Source organism: Dama dama, chromosome 20 (genome assembly GCF_033118175.1).
Source record: "Dama dama isolate Ldn47 chromosome 20, ASM3311817v1, whole genome shotgun sequence".
Lineage (NCBI taxonomy): Eukaryota > Metazoa > Chordata > Mammalia > Artiodactyla > Cervidae > Dama > Dama dama.
This window is the reverse complement of record NC_083700.1, coordinates 80892669-80913156: the sequence shown is the minus strand read 5'-3', so window position 1 is coordinate 80913156 and position 20488 is coordinate 80892669. Positions and strand designations below refer to the sequence as shown.

The window sequence follows — 20488 nt, the reverse complement described above, 5'->3', positions numbered from 1 at the left end:
GGGTCATAGAGGATCCTGCTGTGATTTATGTTGGAGAGTGTTTTACCTATGTTCTCCTCTAGGAGTTTTATAGTTTCTTGTCTTACATTTAGATCTTTAATCCATTTTGAATTTATTTTTGTGTATGCTGTTAGAAAGTGTTCTAGTTTCATTCTTTTACAAGTGGTTGACCAGTTTTCCCAGCACCACTTGTTAAAGAGGTTGTCTTTTTTCCATTGTATATCCTTGCCTCCTTTGTCGAAGATAAGGTGTCCATAGGTTTGTGGATTTATCTCTGGGCTTTCTATTCTGTTCCATTGATCTATATTTCTGTCTTTGTGCCAGTACCATAGTGTCTTGATGACTGTGACTTTGTAGTAGAGTCTGAAGTCAGGCAGGTTGATTCCTCCAGTTCCATTCTTCTTTTTCAAGATTACTTTGGCTATTCAAGGTTTTTTGTATTTCCATACAAATTGTGAAATTATTTGTTGTAGTTCTGTGAAAAATACCGTTGGTAGCTTGATAGGGATTGCATTGAATTTATAGATTGCTTTGGGTAGAATAGCCATTTTGACAATATTGATTCTTCCAATCCATGAACACAGTATGTTTCTCCATCTGTTTGTGTCCTCTTTGATTTCTTTCATCAGCATTTTATAGTCTTCTATGTATAGGTCTTTTGTTTCTTTAGGTAGATATACTCCTAAGTATTTTATTCTTTTTGTTGCAATGGTGAATGGTATTGTTTCCTTAATTTCTCTTTCTGTTTTTTCATTGTTAATGTATAGGAATGCAAGGGATTTCTGTGTGTTAATTTTATATCCTGCAACTTTACTATATTCATTGATTAGCTCTAGTAATTTTCTGGTAGAGTCTTTAGGGTTTTCTATGTAGAGGATCATGTCATCTGCAAACAGTGAGAGTTTCACTTCTTCTTTTCCTATCTGGATTCCTTTTAAGTTCTTTTTCTGCTCTGACTGCTGTGGCCAAAACTTCCAACACTATGTTGAATAGTAGTGGTGAGAGTGGGCACCCTTGTCTTGTTCCTGATTTCAGGGGAAATGCTTTCAATTTTTCACCATTGAGGGTGATGCTTGCTGTGGGTTTGTCATACATAGCTTTTATTATGTTGAGGTATGTTCCTTCTATTCCTGCTTTCTGGAGAGTTTTAATCATAAATGAGTGTTGAATTTTGTCAAAGGCTTTCTCTGCATCTATTGAGATAATCATATGGTTTTTATCTTTCAATTTGTTAATGTGGTGTATTACATTGATTGATTTGCGGATATTGAAGAATCCTTGCATTCCTGGGATAAAGCCCATTTGGTCATGGTGTATGATTTTTTTAATATGTTGTTGGATTCTGTTTGCTAGAATTTTGTTAAGGATTTTTGCCTCTATGTTCATCAGTGATATTGGCCTGTAGTTTTCTTTTTGTGTGTGTGACATCTTTGTCTGGTTTTGGAATTAGGGTGATGGTGGCCTCATAGAATGAGTTTGGAAGTTTACCTTCTTCTGCAATTTTCTGGAAGAGTTTGAGTAAGATAGGTGTTAGCTCTTCTCTAAATTTTTGGTAGAATTCAGCTGTGAAGCCATCTGGTCCTGGGCTTTTGTTTGCTGGAAGATTTCTGATTACAGTTTCGATTTCCTTGCTTGTGATGGCTCTGTTAAGATCTTCTATTTCTTCCTGGTTCAGTTTTGGAAAGTTATACTTTTCTAAGAATTTGTCCATTTCATCCAAGTTGTCCATTTTATTGGCATAGAGCTGCTGGTAGTAGTCTCTTATGATCCTTTGTATTTCAGTGTTGTCTATTGTGATCTCTCCATTTTCATTTCTAATTTTGTGAATTTGGTTCTTCTCTCTTTGCTTCTTAATGAGTCTTGCTAATGGTTTGTCAATTTTGTTTATTTTTTCAAAAAACCAGCTTTTAGCTTTGTTGATTTTTGCTATGGTCTCTTTAGTTTCTTTTGCATTTATTTCTGCCCTAATTTTTAAGATTTCTTTCCTTCTGCTAATCCTGAGGTTCTTCATTTCTTCCTTCTCTAATTGCTTTAGGTGTAGAGTTAGGTTATTTATTTGGCTTTTTTCTTGTTTCTTGATGTAAGCCTGTAATGCTATGAACCTTCCCCTTAGCATTGCTTTTGCAGTGTCCCATAGGTTTTGGGTTGTTGTGTTTTCATTTTCATTCATTTCTATGCATATTTTGATTTCTTTTTTGATTTCTTCTATGATTTGTTGGTTATTCAGAAGCGTGTTATTTAGCCTCCATGTGTTTGAATTTTTAACAATTTTTTTCCTGTAATTGAGATCTAATCTTATTGCACTGTGGTCAGAAAAGATGACTGGAATGATTTCAATTTTTTTGAATTTTCCGAGACCAGATTTATGGCCCAGAATGTGATCTATTCTGGAGAAGCTTCCATGTGCACTTGAGAAAAAGGTGAAGTTGATTGTTTTGGGGTGAAATGTCCTATAGATATCAATTAGGTCTAGCTTGTCCATTGTGTCATTTAAGGTTTGTGTTTCCTTGTTAATTTTCTGTTTAGTTGATCTATCCATAGTTGTGAGTGGGGTATTAAAGTCTCCCACTATTATTGTGTTACTATTAATTTCCTCTTTCATACTCGTTAGTGTTTGCCATATATATTGTGGTGCTCCTATGTTGGGTGCATATATATTTATAATTGTTATATCTTCTTCTTGGATTGATCCTTTGATCATTATGTAGTGTCCTTCTTTGTCTCTTTTCACAGCCTTTATTTGAAAGTCTATTTTATCTGATATGAGTATTGCGACTCTTGCTTTCTTTTGGTCTCCATTTGCATGAAATATTTTTTTCCAGCCCTTCACTTTTAGTCTGTATGTGTCTCTTGTTTTGAGGTGGGTCTCTTGTAGACAGCATATATAGGGGTCTTGTTTTTGTATCCATTCAGCCAATCTTTGTCTTTTGGTTGGGGCATTCAACCCATTTACATTTAAGGTAATTATTGATAGGTATGGTCCCGTTGCCATTTACTTTGTTGTTTTGGGTTCACGTTTATACAACCTTTCTGCATTTCCTGTCTAGAGAAGATCCTTTAGCATTTGTTGAAGAGCTGGTTTGGTGGTGCTGAATTCTCTCAGCTTTTGCTTATCTGTAAAGTTTTTGAATTCTCCTTCATATCTGAATGAGATCCTTGCTGGATACAGTAATCTAGGCTGTAGGTTATTCTCTTTCATTACTTTAAGTATGTCCTGCCATTCCCTTCTGGCCTGGAGGGTTTCTATTGATAGATCAGCTGTTATCCTTATGGGAATCCCTTTGTGTGTTATTTGTTGTTTCTCCCTTGTTGCTTTTAATATTTGTTCTTTGTGTTTGATCTTTGTTAATTTGATTAATATGTGTCTTGGGGTGTTCTGCTTTGGGTTTATCCTGTTTGGGATTCTCTGGGTTTCTTGGACTTGCCACTTGGGTGGCTATTTCCTTCCCCATTTTAGGGAAGTTTTCAGCTATTATCTCCTCAAGTATTTTCGCATGGCCTTTCTTTTGGTCTTCTTCTTCTGGGACTCCTATGATTCAAATGTTGGGGCGTTTCACAGTGTCCCAGAGGTCCCTGAGGTTGTCCTCATTTCTTTTGATTCTTTTTTCTCTTTTCCTCTCTGCTTCATTTATTTCCACCATTTTATCTTCTACCTCACTTATCCTATCTTCTGTCTCCGTTATTCTACTCTTGATTCCCTCCAGAGTGTTTTTTATCTCATTCATTGCATTGTTCATTTTTAATTGACTCTTTTTTATTTCTTCTAGGTCTTTATTAAACATTTCTTGCATCTTCTCAATTTTTGTCTCCAGGCTATTTATCTGTAACTCCATTTTGTTTTCAGGATTTTGGATCATTTTTATTATCATTATTCTAAATTCTTTTTCAGGTAGATTCCCTATCTTCTCCTCTTTTGTTTGACTTGGTGGGCATTTTTCATGTTCCTTTACCTGTTGTGTATTTCTCTGCCTTTTCATCTTGTTTAGATTGCTGTGTCTGGAGTGGGCTTTCTGTATTCTGGAGGTCTGTGGTTCCTTTTTATTGTGGAGGTTTTACCCAGTGGGTGGGGTTGGAGGATTGGCTTGTCAAGGTTTCCTGGTTAGGGAAGCTTGCATCGGTGTTCTGGTGCGTGGAACTTGATTTCTTCTCTCTGGAGTGCAATGGAGTGCCCAGTAATGAGTTTTGAGATGGGTCTATGTGTTAGGTGTCACCTTGGGCAGCCTGTATGTTGATGTTCAGGGCTATGTTCCTGCGTTGCTGGAGAATTTGTGCGGTATGTCTTGCTCTAAAACTTATTGGCTCTTGGGTGGTGGTTGGTTTCAGTGTAGGTATGGAGGCTTTTGGACAGTCTCTTATTACTTAAAGTTCCATGTAGTCAGGAGTTTTCTGGTGTTCTCAGGTTTTGGGCTTAAGTCTCCTGCCTCTGGATTTCAGTTTTATTCTTCCAGTAGTCTTAAGATTTCTCCAACTATACAGCACTGATAATAAAACTTCTAGGTTAATGGCAAAAAGATTCTCCCCCGTTAGGGACACCCAGAGAGGTTCACAGAGTTACATGAAGAAGAGGAGAGGGAGGAGGGAGATAGAGATGAGCAGGAGGAGAAAAAGGGGGACTCAAGAGGAGAGAGACAGATCTACGCAGTTGTCTGTTCCCAGAGTGTTCTCCGTAGCCCAGACACCCATAAAGATTCACAGAATTGGATTGGGAAGAGAAGGGGAAAGGAGGAAATAGGGGTGTTCTGAGGTGGAAAACAGAGAGTCAAGACTGGGAGAGAGTAATCAACACACACCTGAATAAAAATGGGAACTGAATATTGGATTCTTAAATGTCCACAATTTATATCATATACGGAAAACAAAGATTAAAAATCTAGAGTAGAGGTTAGACTCTTAAAAATAGTATATTAAAGACACAAACAAAAGCACAAAAAAAATTTTAGAAATATATATGAAGTTCAGTTTAAAAATAGGTTTCTCTTTTTTTTTTTTTTGTAAGATTATTGTGTAATGAAAATAAAAAATTAAGGAGTAGTAGAGGAGTAATAGAGGACTTTAAAAGGAAATAAGAGAAAAAGAAAAATAGAAAATAGAAGAGAAAAAGGAAAAAAAGAAAAAAAAACAAGAAAAAAATTTTTTTCCTTATTAAAAAAATCATAAAAATCTATGAAAATGAAAGTTAAGGAGTAATGGGGGAGTAATAGGGAATTTTAAAAGAAAATAAAAGAGGAAAAAAGAAAAAAAATTTTTTTTTTACTTCAAAAAAAAAAAGAAAGTAAAAATATATCTAGGAATTTCTCTGGAGCTGTTCCAGTCAGTGTGGGTTTGGTTCAGTTTCAGATAGCTCCTCGTTCCAGCTTACACTTCTTGATATCTACAGGCCCCCTCCGGTGTAGTCAATGTTATCTACAGGGATTTTGATCTGTTGCACCCGTCCCTTCTGAAGTGGTTCCCTTTGTTTACTTGGCTTCTGTTTTCTGGTCTCTTCGGTGCCTAATTTCTGTCCTGACCCAGGCGGGCGGAGGTGGACTCTTATTCAGGTATCTAGTTCTGTCGCGTTGCGGGGAGGGGCTGGCGCTGCTTTCCCCGTCTACGCTGCTCAGGCTCCCGACTGTTCTATATGGAGCGTGCCCTGCGCTGCGCGCGGTTCCAGCCCTCGGGTGTTCCACAAAAACGTGGAACAAAAAGCCGCTTTTTGTGCCTGCCCCGTCAGAGCGGCTCAGGCAGCCAGGAGCTTGACGGGCGCACTCTCCCCAGGTGCGGCGCACCTTCTGCCCTCTGCGTCCCCAGCCCCAGTCACTGCCCGAGCCAGTCAGGTGCCTGCGCCCTGTGTCTCGCCACGACCCTCCCGGTGGATGTCGACCATCCAGAATCTCAGGAGGTCTTTGATTAGAAACTGGGGGCCTGTTTGCCGTGCGGTAGGGGATGCTGTCCTTGGGGCAGAGCCTGCCCCTTTCCCCTCCCCCCTGCCTCCTGCCTCCGGGCGGGGCTGGGCTGGTCCGCAGCCTGCGAGCTCTTCTCTGGACTTGCTCGGTCCCTTAGTTCTGCGAACGGCCGGCAGTGTGTTCGGGCCGGTTAATTTTCTCTCTCTCTTTTGCTGTCCCACAGTTTAAGTTGGTAACTCATGAAAGCTCCCTCCAATTGTCCTCAGGGCACTCAGGCCTGGTCCTTACCCTAAGCAATGCCACCCGCTCCTCTCTCTTCCGCCCCCACTTGCTGGTGGCGGATGCGGGTGTCTGGGGTACTTTTCTGCTGGGAGTTGCGTTTAGGCACGTAATCTGTGGGTTTTATTTATTGTTCCCCTCCCAGTCAGGTTGCCCTCCGAGATTCAAAAACTTCCCCCAGACCTGCCAGTGCAAGGGTTTCCTGGTGTTTGGAAACTTCCTCTATTAAGACTCCCTTCCCGGGACGGATCTCTGTCCTTAGCTCTTTTGTCTCTCTTTTTATCTTTTATATTTTGTCCTACCTCCTTTCGAAGACAATGGGTTGCTTTTCTGGGTGCCTGATGACCTCAGCTAGTGATCAGAAGTTGTTTTGTGAAGTTTGCTCTGCATTCAGTTATTCTTTTGATGAATTTGTAGGAGAGAAAGTGGTCTCCCCGTCCTATTCCCCCGCCATCTTGGCTCCTCCCCCAAATTGGTGCTTTCAAACTGTGGTGCTGGAGAAGACTCTTGACAGTCCCTTGGGCTGCAAGGAGATCCAGCCAGTCAATCCTAAAGGAAATCAACCTTAAATATACATTGGAAGGACTGGTGCTGAAGCTGAAGTTCCAATACTTTGACCACCTGATGCAAAAAGATGACTCATTGGAAAAGACCCTGGTGCTGGGAAAGACTGAGAGCAGGAGTAGAAGGGGGAGACAGAGGATGAGATGACTGGATGGCATTATTGAATCAATGGACATGAGTCTGAGCAAACTCTGGAAGATAGTGAAGGACAGGGAAGCCTGGTGTACTGCAGTCCATGGGATTCCAGAGGATTGGACATGACTTAGTGACTGGACAACAACAACGGGATTTTGGGGCTTTCCCAGGTGGCACTAGTGGTAAAGAACCCACCTGCCAATGCAGGACATGTAAGAGATGCAGGTTTGATCCTTGAGTTGGCAAGATCCTGTGAAGGAGGCATGGCAATCCACTCCAGTATTCTTGCCTGGAAAATCCCATGGACATAGGAGCCTGGTTGGCCTGCAGTCCATAGCATCGCAAAGAGTCTGACATGACTGGAGTGACTTAGCAGGCATGCACCAATCAGAATTTAGACACCTATCTAGCCCTGTGGTTGAGTCAAGGCTACACCATAACCAGAAGGAAAGGGAAAATGGAGGAGCAAGATCAAAGGGGTTGCCCTGGAATCAGTGGTGAAAACTCAATGCCAAGAGAACAGTGAGCATACATTCATATGACATTATTGTGTCATGTGGTTATGAGCGACAAACGTTTCTCATTGAAAGAATTTCTTGTCTGGACCCACCAGATCTGAGCATTCTCCACTCTCTCCTGCCTTGGGTGGGTCACCTGACTCGAGGGAACTAAAACCATCTACACCCACACAGAGACTGTCTATAGTAACAGAATTTTCCTATTTCACTCTTTGTGTCAACATAAGTTGACTCTTTCAGGGAACTCTTGCCCAGAAGGTGAAAGCTGAAGTAACTATTGTTTGTTCCTGGAAGTTTTTGGTTTTTTTTTTTTTAATGCTTTAAATGATCATTCAGTTACTCAACTTTTCAAAAGAATACATCAACAGACAATTTACCTCCCAAGATTCTCTCTGAACCCTTGCTGCTTCTCTTGCTGTGGCCATCAGTCTTAAACTCTAATTTTGTGATCCTTACCCAATCCTAATCAAGCCCTTCCATGAAAGAGCTTTCAAAACCAGACTCCAAAACCTTATACACATCCTGACTTTACCTTCTTCTCTCCAAGACACTACTAAGATTCTGTCTCACTGAGAAAAGAATGAACTCAGTCTTGTCTTAACAACAGGTTGTCCTGGTGCTATTTGGTGGGAAGGCAGCATTCGACAACCTCATCTGTCACCTCTATCTCCCCACTAGTTCTGAAAGCCATTTGGAACTCAGACAAAGAGGATATGGGATATGGGTTCTGACTGAGCAGGACGAAAGCCTTAGTCTTATATTCAACATACAGGGCTCTAGGTGATCTGCCTGGCCCTAAATGTATATTCAATGTATTATTGTCTACTATTTGTCAGGTCAGATGCTAGACATGGGAATTTAAACCTGAAGATATATGGAGTTACCTTATCTGCCTTCAGTGCATACACCCTTAGTGGGAAGAGAGTCACTTAAAGGTAAAGTACATTGTATTATGTGCAGTGATGTTACACAGAATAGTGCTTCTTAAACAATATGTGGTTAAAAAGAAATCCCCCTCTACCTCCAAATCCATTATGGATCAGTGTTTTTGTAAAATGCCATTGTGTTCATTATCTATGGCTGCTACAACACATTAACACAAATTGAGTCACTTATATCAACGGAAATGCATTCTCTGGCAGTTCTAGAGACCAGACGTCTGAAACCAAGATGTTGGTAGGGATATGCTCCTTTCGGGACCACCATTCAACCCATAACATCCATAAACATGAATAAGTAGGAAAAGAAAATTAAAAATAGATGCAATAGAAACCCACTGACTGCACAGCATCAAATTACTGTAAAGTTCTAGCCACATTTTGAGTGGCACTGATGTGACGCTTATGAGAGCTGCATGTCATCCCTCCAGATTTGTGAGTATCTGTGGTGACCCTGGGGGCAAAGGTCATGGAAAGCTTTCCAGAGGAGGTCATGCTGAGGTACAATTTTAAGAAACGGTAGGCATTTGCTGTGAGGAAGAGTGAGAGCTAGAGGGGAAGAGCATCTTTAGAAGAGAGGAACAAAAGCATATGTTAGGTGCTGAATTGTGCCCCCCCTTCCCCCCAAAGATATACTGAAGTCCTAACCCCTAGTACCTCACAATGTGAACTTATTTGGAAACAGTTCTTTACAGAGAAAATCCAGTTAAAATAAAGTACTTTATGTGGAAGAAAACATTTGTATGCAGAAATAGACACTCATGGGGCTTCCCAGGTAGTACAGTGGTAAAAAAAAAATCCACCTGCCAATGCAGGGGTTGGGGATTTGGGAAGATCCCCTGGAATAGGAAATGACAACCACTCCAGTACTCTTGTCTGGGAAATCCCAGGGACAGAGGAACCTGGCAAGCTACAGCCCACAGGGTCACAAAGGGTCAAACATAACTGAGCATGCACATTCACAGTAGGCATGCACATTCACAATAGTTATGCACAGAGGGAAGATGATGTGATGATACACAGGGAAAAGACACTCCCATGAAAGAGGAGGCAGAGATTGGAGTCATGCTGTCAGAAGCCAAGAGGTGCCTGGGGCCACCAGAACCTGGGAGAGAAGCCCTGGCTGATCTGATCTCTTGGGTCCTGTGTCTGTTCCTTGTTAGGGCTGTGACTGCTTTTAAGCCTAGATCGTGTCAACTAGGGGTAGCACTCAGGTGGCTTTATAGCCATGCCAGCCTTAATTCTCACCCTCCTTGCTCCCTGGCTGAGCCCCGCCTTGGACCGCTGGCTCTCTCCTCCTGAGTCCTGGATGGGCTTCTGATGTGTACACCTTGCTCCTTGGTAGAGTTTTCATTACTTATATCTCAGTTCTGCCACATCCTGACCAGACCTCTGAACCCTGAGACCCAGACACCCCAAATTACACTCCAGTGAGGCTCTGTCTTACCTTACCCTGACTCAGAGTACCCTGTTCCAGCCATCTAGGGGAACCATAATGTCATCTGTGAATGGCATCTCCTGAAACACAGCCAGCAGAATATGATGTTCACTAGTTACAACACTCCTGGAGTTGTGCAACTGAAGTGACTAGTGGCACTGTAGACTCAAACATCCTTTGAGTGTGGCAATGCCTCCTTCAGACAAGATTCCTTCATCTGCTCCTGGGCCCTGCCCCTCTTTTCCACCCCACTTCACCAACTATACCAGACTGGACCACATCCACAAGACCAATGTGCTGACCAGGGAGTGTGGGGGACTTGGAACAGGAGTTTGGGGGCAATACATTTTGTTAATTTTCACATTTCCCAAGCTGGAAAACAATTGGGAGATGAGACACCAGAAATGTCAATTTTACAACTGATCACAACTGTAAAGAAGGGCGTAGCTTCCCTGGTGTTTCCGTGGTAAAGAATCAACCTGCTAATGCAGGAGATGTGTATTCAATCCCTGAGATGAGAAGATCCCCTGGAGAAGGAAATGACAACCCACTCCGGCATTCTTGCTTGGGAAATCCCATGGACAGAGGAGCCTGGTGGGCTACAGTCCATGGGCTTGCAAACGGAGTCAGACATGACTTACTAACTAAACAACAATAGCTGGAAAGAAGGATGTGACTTACATGTACACAGCGAGTATCTCACGCTTGCACCCAGAATCCCATGTTCACTCTGGTCACAGGCAGAGCTGCAATGCCCCTTTCTGTTTCCCTGTGATATTGTGACTTTAATAAAAAATATATATTGGACTTTGTCCCCTTTCTGGCACAGGGCTACTAAAACTGTTGAATCTCCTAAGTGATGAGAGCTGTAAAGGGGTGTTTTGTATGTTAATGAACACCTTTTGGATGGCACCTAAGGACGGAGACTGATTGTCAGGAGAACCAACCATGCAATTTAAGGGTTGGAACATTCAGTCTTACTCCTCTGATCTCCTTACTTCTGAGGAAATGAGAGGGGCTGAAGACTGAGATCTATCACCATTGGCCAATGATTTGATCAGTCATGCCTATGTAGTGACAACCCAAGGACCAAGGTTCAGAGAGCTTCTCGGTTGGTGAACCTCTGTGGAGAGGCAGAGAGCAGTGCGCTCCGAGAGAATAAGGAAGTTCGGTGCCCTTTCCCCATTCCTTACCCTACACTCTCTTCCATCTGGTTGTTCCTGAGTCCTTTTATGATAAACCTGTGATCTAGGAAGTAAATCTTTCTGTGAGTTCTGTAAGCTGCTCTAACAAGTTAATCGGACCCAAGGAGAAGGTCATGGGGAACTCTAAGCTACAGCCTGTCAGTCAAAAGCACAGGTGACAACCTGGGTTTGTGACTGGCATCTGAAGTGCAGGGCAGTCCTGTGGGACTGAACCCTTACGTTGTGATTCCATTTCCAGTCACATAGTATCATACAAGTTGAAAGGTAGGACACCCAGCTGGTGCCCAAGAATGGCTTGGATGAGGGGAACACTCTACACACTGTAACTGGTGTACAGAGTCTTAGTCCCCTAGTGATGCATGGCTGAGCCTGTCCTGCTGAGACAGCAGTAGGTAGACACAGACACGTGTTAATCCTCTCTGTGGGCAGGCAGAGCAGAAGCAGGTCCTGGCCTTTGCTCCCACACTGCTCCTGATCTTTAGTTCCCTGTGTTACACATAGGACCTTGTTGTTTATCCATTCTATAAATAATAGTTTGTATATGCTAATCGCAAACTCTCAGTCCTTTTCTCCCCCACCACCTTGTAACCACATATCTATTCTCTATGTCTATGAGTCTGTTTCTGTTTCATATATAAGTTCATTTGTGTGATATTTTAGATTCCACATATAGGTGATATCTTATGGTGTTTCTGTTTCATTGATAAGCTCCTTTGTGTCATATTTTAGATTCCACATGTCAGTGATATCATATAGTATTTTTCTGACTTTCTTTGCTTAGTGTGATAAACTGTAGGTCAATCCATGTTGCTGCAAATGGCATTATTCCATTCTTTTTATTGCTGACAGATATTTCTATATATACACATATATGTGCATATATATATATGTTCACCACATTTTCTTTATTTGTTCATCTGTCAATGTACATTTAGGTTGTTTCCATGTCTCACCTATTGTAAATAGTGTTGCTAATGAAAAAAAGGGTGGATGTACCTTTGCAAATTATAATTTTGTCTGGAGAAACTCCCATAAGTGGGATTGCTACATATGCCAATTCTATTCTTAGTTTTTTGAGGAACCTCCATATTGTTCTCCACAGCGACTGTACCAATTTACATTCCCATCAACAGTGTAAGGGAGCTCCCCTTTCTCCATACTCTCTCCAGAATTTGTTATTTGTAGATTTTTTAATGATGACCATTCTGATCCGTATGACGTGGTACCTATTGTAATTTTGATTTGCATTTCTCTAATAATTAGTGATGATGAGAATTCATTCACATGCCTATTAGCCTTCTGTACGTCTTCATTGGAGAAATATCTATTAAGGTCTTCTGCCCATTTTTTGAAAGGGGTTTGGGGGTTTTTTGTTATTGACTTGTATGAGCTGTTTATATATTTTGGAAATTAAGCCCTTGGCATTTGCATCATTTGCAACTATTTTCTTCCACTCAGTATAACCTCAGCTTTAGACTGTTGAGACTGCCATGGGATTCTGAGTGCATTTTTCCAGTTCTTCCTACAACAGAGATCCCAAATGTGCAATGGAGTAAGCAAGCTAAAGAATTATTTCTTGTTCACATATCAAATGGGGAATAAACAGTCAGAAGCAGATTCAATGGCTTTACAATGTTGAAGGCCTAAGCTCTATCTGATTTGTTGTTCTATGATCCCTAGACTGTTGGCCTAATCATGGATCAAAATTTATCACTACCACATTCCAGCCAGTGGGTAGGGAGAAATGCTTTTTCCTTCTTTAAATGCAGGAGTTGGAGTTTGCACACATACACATTGCTTCACTCACATCTTATTAGCAGGAGCTTAGTTACATGGCTATATCAGGCTGTGAGGGAGATGTACAAGTGAGATGTGTCTACTAACCTTCTTCTCAAATCTCCTCCCCTGTCACTTGCCCTGTGCAACCTAAACCCAAGTCCTCCTGAAATGACTCTGAAAGAGCAAGCCATCCATGCTTTTTCACACTCCACATCTTTATGCCTGCTGTTCTAACTGGAATGCCTGGGCAAACTCTTTTGCAAGCGTATGCGTGTGTAAGTGCATACTCGGTGGCTTCCATCATGTTCTACTCTTTGTGATCGTATCCACCAGGCTCCTCTGTCCACAGGATTTTCCAGCCAAGAATACTGGAGTGGGTTGCCATGCCTTCCTCCAGGGAATCTTACCAACCCAGGGATCGAACCTGTGTCTCCTGCTTCTTGCTAACTGTTCTGTTTCCCCTAGTAGATGAAATGGCTGTTTGAACTGTATCACTGTGATGTCTAATTTGAGCCCAGCAACTACACACGATAGGTGCTCTAGAAATATCTGTGGAATGATCTGTGCTATCTGGTCTTATTCTTTCCTATTAGCAAGTGTGTTTTGTCATCCTAAAGCAGATTTCAAGGTCTGAAGGCAGAGAGGGAAGTTGAAATACCTGTGAATCTCTCCCCACCCTGTGCTTAATGCCTGTCTCCAGGATGCCTGATTTATGCTGCTTGGAAACTGTGCTGTCAGGCACATGACAAATGTATTAATCAGTGGAACCTTGGTTTAATGTCTGGTCAGCCTGAAATTGGGATCATGGTAACCCTAGACACTGAAAAGCCACTACTGGAAATAATGTCAGGCATCTGGTCAGTCTCAGCAGATATTTGTGAAGTGAGTTCTAGAGCAGTGACTGTGTAGGAAGGCAGGCTGTGATTGTTCATCTCACCATGTTCTGGGCTCAGACATTCCAATGGAATGGCATGGTTATAAGGGCTGAGATCATATATTCATGTTCCAGGCTCAAGATGAAAAGAAACTTATTTAAAATCTCGGACAGGGTGGACAAAGTCTTTTTGATAATGACTCAACTACTTCAAGTTCTAGGAAAACCATTTGCTTCTAGGGTAAATGGGGCTTCCCTGGTGGCTCAGATGGTACAGAATCTGCCTGAAATGTGGGAAACCTGGGTTCAATCTCTGGGTTGGGAAGATCCCCTGGAGAAAGGAAAGGCAACCCACTCCAGTATTCTTGCCTGGAGAATTCCATGGACAGAGGCTATACCCTATGGGACTTGCAAAGAGTTGTACATGACTGAGCAATAAACATGTTCACTTTCTATGGTAAATAAGCTGTATTTAAGCGCTAGACTCCAATGAGATACCTTTTAAAAACGTGACCAAATACAAGCTGCCACCCAACAAGATGTGGAAGCAGACTCTAAATAGGCAACATGGGACACGTTGCCTACTTCCCTCTGTAGAACAACAGAAGACCCACATTACAAATTCCCTAGAGCTGAAACCAGAGAAATGCAAAGAAGCTTGGGAGACAAAAGACAGAGAAGCAGCATTTTAATATATAAATGGTCAGGATAGGCCAGAGTCTTGCTGCTCCAGATGTGGTGTGGCCAAGCAGTGTCAGCGTCCCCTGAGAACTGGTTAGAAAGTTCTAACAGACTCTCCAGCCCCCTTCCCTCCTAGACTGACTGAATCTTCCGACAAGATCTCCAGGTGATTTGAATGTACATCAAAGTTTGAGAAACACTTCGCTAAAACATTAGTAATGTGGGATTCTGCTCTTAAAATGTGCTTTGAAATCAAAGTAAACCCATTTAAAGCATTTCAGATCACTCTTTGCCCCATTCTCTGAGCCACACCATCACACATCAGTGTCCTGCTCTGGGACTTTGAGTCTCTCTTAGGTATGAGTCACAGAGTTGTACTGACATTGGCTGTGCCATTCCTGTAAGACAGTCTTCATGGATTACAAACTGGATTCCAAGACTTTCTTTGGCTATTCCTTGCCCAGCACCCCAAGGTTATATGATGATTTCCATTTTTAGAGATGATGAAACTGGGGCCCAGGGAGGTTCCATGACTCACCTATGGGGCATCAAGCTCCCGGTATCTGAATCACAAGAGAACTCAAGATTTTGAGTTGCCAACGTGAGGTTCACTCAACTTTGATGTCTTTCCTTTTTGCATAAAAGGGATATTTTTGTGTGAGAGATTTTTGAGAAAGAACAAATTCATAGATAAAACCATGAACATTTGGGCCCCTGGGATTGTGGAAGTTTTAGAACAAATTTCCAGGTAGAGAGATATGTCAGTGCAGAGTGGGCCCTGCCCAGCCCAGCTTCCACATTCCTGCTTCAGCCCAGGAATGCTCTATCTCCAGAACCACCAGCCTGGTCCAGGGCACCATCATTTCCCACCTGGAGCTACTTCTAATTGCTCTTTCAGTTTTCAGTCTCTCAACCTTCAATTCATACTGCATCAAACTGAATAACTTTTTGAAATGTTCATGTAACTTCTTCCCCACCCCTGCTGCAAACCCTTCATTGACCTTAGGATAAATTCAACTTCTTTTAATGTGGCCTTGAATGATCTGTTCTCACCAGCATTTCCCTTGCTGTTGCAACCACTCTTTCAGTTCCTCTTGACATAAGCTCCTGACTCATAACCTGCATTCAAAATCTTCTTCTCATTTTTGTGCCTGAATAACTCCTTCTCTTTCCTTAATTCCAGATGTTGTGTCTCCTCAGATGGGTCATTCATGACACCAGCATAATCTCCTTATCCTGATGTTATTATTTTTATATTAATCCTTAGCTCCTTGTCTTTAGTGTGTGCATCGTACTCAGCCGCTTCAGTCATGTCTGACTCTTTGTAACCCTATGGATTGTGGCCTGCTAGGCTCCTCTCTCCACGGGATTCTCCAGGCAAGAATACTGGAGCCAGTTGCCATGTCCTCCTCCAGGGGATCTTCTTGACCCAGAGATCGAAGCCATGTCTCCTGCGTCTCCTGCACTGCAGGCGGATTCTTTATCACTGCGCTACCAGGGAAGATCCTCTTTGTCTTGGCAACTGTGTATTCACTTAGGCAATTGTGTATTCACTTGTGTTTTTGTGGGTTTACTGTATGGCTCTCCCACTAGATTGTTTAGTATAAAACAAAGAATGTCACCCACTCTCCATTTCTACAAGGATGAAATCATTAGCCACTGCAGTCAATGACCAACAGTGCATCCTGAGAGGAATTCAGGATGAAGAACAGAATGAGGCACTCTGTGCTTTGGAAAAAGGACTGTAGAAAGTTAAAAAATATATATATATGTGTGTGTGTGTGTGCATGTGCATGCGCATGCGTGCACATGTGTGTGTGCTAAGTTGCTTCAATCACATCCAATTCTTTGTGACCCTATGGACTGTAGCCCACCAGGCTTCTCTGTCCATAGGATTCTCCAGCCAAATATAACATGCATAGATATATATTAACATTTTTATAAAATCTTTATGGACTCTTGTATCATTCCAAATCTACAAAAGCACTAAAATCATTTACTGAGATACTGTCCAGCACAACTGGCAGTAATCTGCTGTTGAGATATATGGTTGGCTACATGTGTTCTCCATCCAAAATTGTATTTATACTGACTTCTCACCCTTCCTCCTTGGAGCAGGTTCTCAGCGCTCTATGAGGAGCTCTTCTCAGGCTATAATCCTCAGGAAGGTCCCAGAACAAAACTGAAGCTCAAAGCCCTCATGTTGTGCCTCTTTCTTTAAGTTGACGCAAACTTCGTGAAGACAGGAACCATGACTATCTTTTTCAGTACTGTGTATCCACCCAGCTCTTTGCACATGGCTTGCTATGTAGTAGTTGCTCAGTTAATATTAGTTGAAAATATTCATTTTTAAAATAATTCTTGATCTTCCAGAGTTATCATCCTTCCTTTGTTACTGAGTCCAAGCTTGCTCTGTTCACTGAACAACAGGCCAATAAATCTGAGACAAGGTATTGAGACAAGGAAGGGACTTTACTCAGGGAGCCGACAGATGGAGATGTCAGTCTAGTGCCTCAAAATAACCATCTTGTAGGGGCTGGATGCCAGTTTCTTTTACCGGTCAGAGATGGAGAGGGAGGTGGGGAAACAAAGTAAAAAGACCATCACTTTCTTCCAAATGTCTCCTAAAATAACAAGTTTCAGGCAGTGGAATATGTTTCACTTCCTTACAGCCGTTCACACATGGGCAGGGTCAGGCTATCTCCCTGAGGCAGGCCATTACGTATGCCTACAGTAACAAAAGGGGCAAGATAAAGGATAAATTCACAGAAGCCGATCCAGTATGAATTAAAAATTATCCCTCCCTAGTTACACCATCCTTGATATTACAGAGAGACATTACTCTTTAGTGGTTATGTGTATGGACTCTGGAGCAGGAGCATCTAGATTCACATCCTGGCTCTTACAACTTTGAGCAAGTTCCTCTGCCTAGTGTTCCCATCTGTAAAGTTGGGAAGACGATGATGATGATAATAATAAAAACTACCTTATAAGATAACATAGGCTCTAGTGGTAAAGAACTCACTTGCCAATGCAGGAGATCTAAAAGATGTGGGTTCGATCCCTGGGTCGGGAAGATCCTCTGGAGGAGAGCATGGCAACTCACTCCAGTATTCTTGACTAGAGAATTCCATCAATGTACAGAGGAAACTGGAGGGTCTGTGGTTCACAGGGTCGCAAAGAGTCAAACATGTCTGAAGCAACTTAACACACACAAGATAACATAACAGAGAACAGTTAAATGAGTTGACATAGATGTAAAAGCAGCAGTTCTTGGTTCATAGTAAAACTAACTATTATTGCTATATCTGTACCTTGTTCATTGCTTTAATAGTGCAGGCATCACTTCTTTTTGTAATTATTTTCATACCTATGTCATTCTCTAAGTCATGAATTAGATTGTTGTTCACTTCATATTCAAGAAGTCTCACACAGTGCCTGGTCAATTAAGCACTCAATAAAATTGAACTTAACTTGGTATATTATATAACATTCAATTATGAAAAATGCATATCTTTTTCTCACTATATGTATGCTTAGTTGCTCAGTTGTGTCCGGCCCCATGGACTGTAGCCTACCAGGCTCCTCTGTCCCTGGGGATTCTTCAGGCAAGAATTCTGAGTGGGTTGGCATGCCCTCTTCCAGGGGATCTTCCCAACCCAGGGATAAAATCCAGATCTACATCGCAGGTGGATTCTTTACTGGTTGAGCCACGAGTGAAACTATACTCTCCTATTACTGAACCTCTTTATTAAAATTAGACTTATGATGAATAACAAATAATCAAAATGCAAGATAGCTTTTACATTGTGGAAAAGAAAAAGGGAAAAAAGAACACAAGTAAAAAGAGATATGTGGAGAGGAAAAATAGCTCTTGGATTGCAAAATTCCATTAAACATTTCAAAGGACAGGCTTTATGATTCTAATTAGAGATTGTTGTGCTTGTAGAGGAATTGACTCCTTTCATTTATGCAATTCCATGTTTTTGACATTCTGCCTAATATATTAAATCTGGAAACAATGAGCTGACAATATTATCAAGAATTAATCTGTACCACAGTCTTTCCTAGTGTACCCTAAATAAGTAATCAAAGTTGTAGACAAAGATTAATGTATATGGATGGTCATACAAATACTATACTATGATTTCTAACAAAGAAACAAAGATCTTCCATAACCCAAGTGGGAACAGTTAAACATGACATGGCACAAAGTCACCAGTGGAAAATGATGCAGTTAGTTCAAACCAGATTTTCAAAGGAATTTTTATTGCAGACACAAAATTAAATGGAACAAAAATTGAATTAGAAAGTGATACTTTTATCTGGTGTTATACATGATTTTAATTTTCATCTTTAATATTCCTGTACTTTCCAAACTTATGCATTTTAACTTAAAAAGTGTGTTTTTATTGTTTGATTTTTTGTTTTGCCATGCAATGCAACTTGTGGGATCTTAGTTCCCCCATCAGTGATCAAACCCCAGCCCTAAACACTAAGTCATAACCACTGGATAATCAGGGAATTCCCAAAAGAGTGGTTTTGTTTTTCATCATAAGATGATTTTTAAAAATCCATAAGCATTTACATTTTGGCATTTGTCCCATTATTTTTACTGTTTTTCAAGAGTGTTGTCCATGAACAACTTACATCAGGATCCTGGTGCAGGCAGGTGCACGCTTAGGAATCAGAATCTGACTTTTCACTTAATTCCACAGATGAGTCATCACTGAATACATGTTGAAGTTCACAAAACTTTAGATTTAGCAACTAGAAAAGAAAAACCTGTATTCAATACTAAATAACTACCGCACAATTGCACTCATCTCACACGCTAGTAAAGTAGTGCTCAAAATTCTCCAAGCCAGGCTTCAGCAATATGTGAACTGTGAACTTCCAGATGTTCAAGCTGGTTTTAGAAAAGGCAGAGGAACCAAAGATCAAATTGCCAACATTCGCTGGATCACTGAAAAGTAAGAGAGTTCCAGAAAAACATCTATTTCTGCTTTATTGACTATGCCAAAGCCTTCGACTATGTGGGTCACAGTAAACTGTGGGATTTTCTGAGAGAGATGGGCATATCAGACCACCTGACCTGCCTCTTGAAAAATCTGTATGCAGGTCAGGAAGCAACAGTTAGAACTGGACATGGAACAACAGACTGGTTCCAAATAGGAAAAGAAGTACGTCAAGGCTGTATATTGTCACCCTGCTTATTTAACTTATATGCAGAGTACATCATGAGAAACGCTGGGCTGGAGGAAGCACAAGCTGGAATCAAGATTGCTGGGAGAAATATCAATAACCTCAGATAGGCAGATGACACCACCCTTATGGCAGAAAGTGAAGAGGAACTAAAAAGCCTTTTGATGAAAGTGAAAGAGGAGAATGAAAAAGTTGGCTTAAAGCTCAACATTCTGAAAACTAAGATCATGTCATCTGGTCCCATCACTTCATGGGAAATAGATGGGGAAACAGTGGAAACAGTGTCAGACTTTATTTTGGGGGGCTCCAAAATCACTGCAGGTGGTGACTGCAGCCATGAAATTAAAAGATGCTTACTCCTTGGAAGGAAAGCTATGACCAACCCAGATAGCACATTAAAAAACAGAGACATTACTTTGCCAACAAAGGTCTATCTAGTCAAGGCTATGGTTTTTCCAGTGGTCATGTATAGATGAGAGAGTTGGACTGTGAAGAAAGCTGAGCGCCGAAGAATTGATGCTTTTGAACTGTGGTGTTGGAGAAGACTCTTCAGAGTCCCCTGGACTGCAAGTAGATCCAAGCAGTCCATCCTAAAGGAGATCAGTCCTGGGTGTTCATTGGAAGGACTGATGCTGAAGCTGAAACTCCAATACTTTGGCCACCTCATGCGAAGAGCTGACTCATTGGAAAAGACCCTGATGCTGGGAGGGATTGGGGGCAGGAGGAGAAGGGGACGACAGAGGATGCGATGGCTGGATGGCATCTCCGACTCGGTGGGCATGAGTTTGAGTAAACCCCGGGAGTTTGTGATGGACAGGGAGGCCTGGCGTGCTGCGATTCATGGGGTCGCAGAGAGTCGGACACGACTGAGCGACTGAACTGAACTATAAATGGAGTATAAACTTAAAAAATGTGAATCACTTTACTGTACACCTGTAACTTATATAATATTATACATCAAATATATTTCAATAAAAAATGTTTTTAAAA

At 41.5% G+C, this 20488-nt stretch overlaps 1 pseudogene; it reads left to right on the top strand.

The window, feature by feature from the left end:
• LOC133040288 (phosphatidylinositol N-acetylglucosaminyltransferase subunit P-like) overlaps window positions 1-20488 on the top strand; it is a 47912-nt pseudogene that overhangs the window by 24664 nt on the left and 2760 nt on the right.